Source organism: Rhopilema esculentum, chromosome 10 (assembly GCF_057945365.1).
Source record: "Rhopilema esculentum isolate cy_ngs chromosome 10, ASM5794536v1, whole genome shotgun sequence".
NCBI lineage: Eukaryota > Metazoa > Cnidaria > Scyphozoa > Rhizostomeae > Rhizostomatidae > Rhopilema > Rhopilema esculentum.
This window is the reverse complement of record NC_142824.1, coordinates 12,154,873-12,161,334: the sequence shown is the minus strand read 5'-3', so window position 1 is coordinate 12,161,334 and position 6,462 is coordinate 12,154,873.

Sequence of the window (6,462 nt, the reverse complement as noted above, 5' to 3'; positions counted from 1 at the left end):
CTTTATAAATTGATACTCTGGAATAAGAAGATACATAAGTTCAATTAACTAGCTAATATGAGTTAACAACCCATCATCATGCGAGCTTTAAGTTTTTTATTTCTGTCCAAATCCCTGCAAAAAGTCTTACACTAAGCACTCTGTTATAAATATTTGCACAATTTTTGCACTTGCCTCTTCCGAATAATATTGTTTAAAGCCTAGGTATTGTCCGATTGGTTTTTGTCAAGTTATTGGGATATTCGGGTCTACAAGCAGCATTATTTTGGGGTTCTTGTTTACAATCAATCAAACTGACACTTCGGCAACAGAGCGTTCAAGCTTCTAAAAGCGCAGCATTGTGGGATTGCTGAGGGATTGAATGAAATTTCCTACGCCATTTTCCAAAGAAAATGGCTGTTGTATTCTTCTAGGCAGCAATGTAGACAATTGTTTGAGACTCTGTCCTTTATATTCACAGACAAAAGCCTCTGTTTTCTAATTTTTTGAATAACTGGTGAATACCTGTTGATAACGAAAGACATTGCTCAACTTTCTTTCATAGAGACTAGGTCAATAATTTTCAATTCGACGTTTATGGCAAAACACCTGCCTCGCTCAAGTACACGTCATTTGACCGTATACAGCACCTGATTATCACTGGCTTGTTTTAAGAAATTCCATCAGCATTGTATTGTCTCCTCTCTGCTCTTTGCATGGCTTATCGTTTAAATCAGACGTAGAAGAAAAATTCTGCAGGGTCATATAGCTTTAGATAGGATAAGAGCCTGTGAAAGAATGCAAGGTTTCTCAAAGTTTATGCTTGAAGGAATTTTTCGAGTGCAATTTGATTATATACTGTTTGTTTATCAAAAATCTTTTTGCTTTCGTAGAAGGTTCAGTTTTGAAAAAAATTTTTGTGCAACGCCAATATTTTGGTGTCATCTTTTTGTGTACAAAATTTTTCAAATGAGAAGAATTTTCTTAACCTTCTACCCAAAAGAACAACTTTTCCTTTCAATGTTTCAAATATAAAAATCTGGAGTGTTTTCCAAAATATTTTTAACAAGACTTTGCAACCATTTATTCAAAGGGAAGACAAACGAAGATCAAATCTAAAGATGCAAAATTTCAACACATGAAGGGGAAAGGTTTAGCATTTGGAATAAATGCGATGAATGAATTCTTGAATGGGTGAGAGATCCAAAGAGTAAATAATAAATGTATGCATGAATAAATCATGCGTGAAAAAAAAATCTTGTTTGAGGCATTAAGGGCAGCAAGCTTTATTTTATACAATCTATGAATTATTCAAATCTCCCACAACTTACGCTTCACTGCTGGGAATGCTGGACTAAATAATGCAGTGTTTAACATCCGATTTGCTATCAAAACACAAAACTCGAGCATCTTTCGAAATTCCTTCGTTTCTGTAGAAGCAGTCATTTGAGTAGTCAAAACATCGAGGAAAAAAAATTAACCATTGTTTTAAGGTTTTAATGAATAATTTTTCACCAGACAATGTATCATATGAAGATGTCTTGAAAATTCCATTGACCCAAAGGAAGAGAAGAGCATTAGATTATACTGCCCTTGAAATTTTTTTCACCTTCAATGGCATTGACAATGACCTTCCAAGTTAAGGAAAAGACAAATGAATAACAACAGTTCACCTCAAACCTATATCTAAAAAACTACAAATTAATGCTTAAAGTAAATAAATGTATATACGAAATTTACATTCAACGGATTCATAAGTGCTAAATTCCATTTAAGGCCCAGCCTATACTATTGTTTGTACCCAATGTAAAGATCTACAAAGTTTTAATAGCTACAAAATTAAACTTTTCATTCATGTCTAAATGATAAGAAAATCAACTTATTCATAAAAATTCACATTCATACACTATTAAAACGAGATGCTGGTCAAACAAAGTAAAAAAATGCAAACTGTATTAAGTTTTTATTTACAAACATAACAATTAGACTTGTCCTCCGAGGTTGTCCAAACTTAAAAGATAAATTTACTTTCTTTCCCATCAATTGCCTGTGATATTACAGGAACTAACTGAAAGATACTCATTTCGCAGTCAAAGTTGTTTAGGCGGGTTAGCGAGTCATTTCGATATACCGTGTGATAGATCGTTCTGAAGTTAGCAATGTTGGTTTGATTCAGAAGTTATTTTCATCTACAGCTGTTTCGAAAAGCCTGTTGCCATATTTGATCATGCATGTAGCTATATTGACTTGAAGACGAACTCGTAGGCATGCTTGAACTAGTGCTATCAGGTGTGCCTCTGTAGCTATTTGGTAGCGATTGCGATGACGAACAGACTCTCTGAGATCGTACAGCTTTTCTTGTTTTGATCTCAATCGGTTGCGATGTTGAAGCAGGAGAGCCCTGCGTATTGCCTTCCAAAGACGGTCTTGCACTTCGGTTTCCTGACAGCACCGGCGTATTTGGCTCACTGCTCGATTTGTTCTCCTTGAGGCGCTTCTTGCCAGAGGAGCCACGAAAGGACCATCCACTGAATAATGTGAAGATCAAACACAATTTGTTGATGAAATTCTCCATGCCTTCTGGAATTGTGACGATCTGTTTGGCAAAGATCTAGTAACTCTTACACTACCTGTTGTGATGTTTTTATTGGACTCTGGACATTTCAGACTTACTACGCGTAGTCGGTCACGTGATCTTTCATTGACCACTCAATGTTCTTTGAGAATTCTCATCATCAATAATTAATCAAAGAAACCATAAACACTCAACTTTCGCAATTGTGCCTGAATCTGCCTGATTCATTCATATCTATTCGTCGTGATTAACATTCTTTCTTCTCTATTCTTCGAAGTTGTATATCCGTTCTTTGTAAGGATGCAAATGTCTTTCGCTAAAATGGCTATAAATCTTTTTCATTTTGGTCACTAACATATGTCACTTTCATAGACAATCTTCTTTCCTTTTGTTTACAGCAGAAAACAGTATCGTATCCAGGGTGGTAAAGACAAAGGCGAGTTTAGCAAGGGGAAATTGTGGGCTCACACCAATTTTAATGGAAGAAAAGGCCTTTTTATCACAGAAATTTCAGCACAGCACAGGCAATCGTCTTTATTTATAAAGATATTCACAAAATTGCAATATTCCACTAGAAAGTTACGATCATAACATACAACCTGCTACTGGGACTGATATACCGCAAAGCAAAATGGTGTGACTTCACGCTTTTTTATAAGGAACCAATTTATAGAACGCCTACATGTTGAAAGCAGGAAAAATTAAAAAACCTTCATTTTTGAATATTTTATCATTGCAAACAGTCAAAAACTAGGAAGCCGGCTCCATTCATTAGAAGTCAAAAATCACATAAATTGTGTGTTACGAAGGTAGCTATCGAGTGTTTCTTTGTGTAATTTCAAATGTTCCTTATCCCTCTTGATTGAATTTTCATTTTTGTGTATATCACACGTTTTCTAGTCTTCTTTTTTGTTTTTCACCTTGTTTTCTAGCTATTGTTAGGAATCTAGCGACAACATTTTAATGGCACAAAATTTCATGGCATCAAATTAAGGAACTATTAAAGAACCTTTAATACTACAACTCGATCGAAAGAGGTCCAAAAATAAGGAACTTCAAGAACTATGCCTCGAGCTAGGTTTCTTTAAAATAAAAAGAATGTACTCCGAGGCCGCAATATGTAAAGGGAAATGCTACTTAGTCGGTCTCTTAGACCCTGTTTTCAGAAGAGAACTGAACCGAAATGGAACCGTTCTAAAATTGGCCCAAATAGGCTTTGCGTTTACGCGAGAACTGTCGCGTTTACAGTTTCAGTTTAGACCAAATCATTTTCAGGTTTATTGTTTCTAGCTTCTGTTTCTGTGTATTCTTGTCGAAAATAAAAATCAACAATAAGATTTTGTGATTCAATGATTTTTGCGCCGAAAACTGCGCATGTTATTCCTCCCTTGTGACAAATATATGAAATATAGAAGCAAACAAATGTACGAATATTGAAATAATTATACTTGACCTTGCAAGTTTCCGATTCCGTGAATTACTGCAAAGATATGGCTCAAAAAAGCCAAAAATACCAAAATCTGGAAAGCAAGACCAATCTTAGAGGGTTTTTGAAGAAATAACTTCAGAGATCTGAAAAAACCATGTAAAAGAGTTTCCTTTCAATAACTTTTTGCTCACATATTAAGACATCGCTCTATGTTGCTAATTTTCTTATTAACCCAATCCACATACTGTAAAGAATTAGCTTTTGCTATTTATACTTCATTCATTTAAGATTTTTCCCAATTAGGACATGCTATTTGCACTATAGTGGCAGTTTCCATATTTGGCACGCCTATTGTGCCAATCCCAGCAAAGTACCACGCCCAGTTTTTATGAAAAATGTGGATCAGTAAAAATTTCATTTTTTAGGCCCTGCTTAGATGAATCGCAACAAAATTAGCTGAAAAATGTTTTCCTCGTCAACACGCCATTATGAAATAGAGCCACGTGTCTTTTCATAAAAAGTTTCTTAATTATAACCACCAAAATCTAATTGACCATTACAACGTAAAAATGATAAATTAAACGACATAAAGTTTTTAGTAAGTAATTTTGCTTCCTAATTTATTAAGTAATTTAATAAGTAATGAGTAATATAAAAGCATATCGATGGAGGTAACTAATTAAAATTCAATTATAAATAAACAAAAAGGATAGTCTAATCAAACTCTCAGTAAAATTGTATGTATTTTTCAAGAGACATTACAACATCCTGGGTGAAATTTCGCCAGTTTCTTTTTTCAATCCAAACTTGCTTTTTGTAAACCACGTGTTTGATATCCATTAATTCAAATATTTTGACAGCCCTTGAATAAAATGTCTAGCTCCACAGGAATATAAGGAATGACTGACTTCGAGATATTGTGACTTCAAATGATTGGATAATACTTGAATAGAGCTCTGAAACATTCTGTGCCTAAAACGGCAACCGTTGAAATAAAAACAACAACTGCAACATGTAGTGCGTAGTTTATGTTCTCCATGGTAACTGTTGCCCTTGCTTAGGACAGTCTTCTTGGGTTTAACTTTAGCAGACTCGATGTGAAATTGAACCGGCAATACTCGTTGTCATCAGCCTTCTCCCATTACATTGCCGTTGCCAACATCCTGAACAAAAATGTCAGTAGCTAACCAAGAAGAACCCACAAAATTATCGCGTTTCTTTGAGCAAAAGATACTATAATAGAAACATTCCATCCAACTCCAGTCTTCTTAGATTTCAATGTCAGATTTTATCCGCATAAGAATTATTCCAGTCACAAAATTTTCTTTAGTACTCCATCCAACTGTAGCTAAATCAGAATAAGCCTTGAGGCGTTTTGTAGTCTGAAAACGTGTTGTGTGTTGATGTTAAATCAAAAGAGAGAGCAAAATCTTGTTTATGAATTGTGCTCACCCTGACAATCTTGTTTTAGTTAAATCAATCAACCTGCCCTGAAACCAACCGCAAAGAGAAAAACAATATATTTACCAGCGGCGGGCCTAAACTGTATTGAGGTGTTTCTCGTGGTCTTCTGTTATGCAGTTTCGTAAGCTGGATCGAAACTGTGAGTAATCACAGAGATTCTGTTACGTAAGGAACGCTTGGTCCATTTGGCTATTTGCTGGTCTGTTTTATAGTGCTCGATACTGTAGTGAGAGATAGAGGCACAGGGCCGCCGAGTGCGAGGCCTGGCCCTGGGGCAACCAATATGTGTGGGCCCCTTGACTGACAAAGAATATAAAGTAGATTCGAGATTATGACACTTTTTATAGATTGAATTATTATGAGCCCAAGGATGAGCCCGGGCCCAGAGCCCCGGTTACCCTCGCCTTACAGCGGTCCTGGTAATAGAGATAGGGTTGTTTATGCATTGAAGTGTGAGGTTGCAACATCGAGTTCCACGCTTAATGCGAACAACTGGCACCTCTTCAGCAAAACAAAGAACAATTATATTATCTATACTCTATACTATGTAGCTTAATTTGGAACAACATTATGCTTTTTGGTGAATATTCAAACTTGTCAGCAAATGAAGGTTGCCTCACTCACTTTGATGGCAAATAAGAGTCAACACCTCCCTGGAGCGAAAAAGCTAGCAATCGCACTGCTTACACTCTATTAATTTAAGAACAAATTAAGAACAATCCAGCTTCAAATTTTCGAAAAATTAAGAACAGTCAGCCTGAACTTAAATTTACTGGTTCTTATAAAAGAGTGTACGTGCTTCTAATAAGTAGCTCCTAATACTCTTGTAATGAAAGTATGTATACTTAGACAAAAGACCAGTTAACCTTTCAATTTTTAGGTTTTTGTGCGTCTTATCGCTTCTCATTGCTTTCTGACATTCCTGCCTACTGTTTATTGATGTCATCATCATTACGAGATTTAAAGAATCCATCAGACGGGCCATCTAGTACCTCCCTTCCCTGCCATGTATATG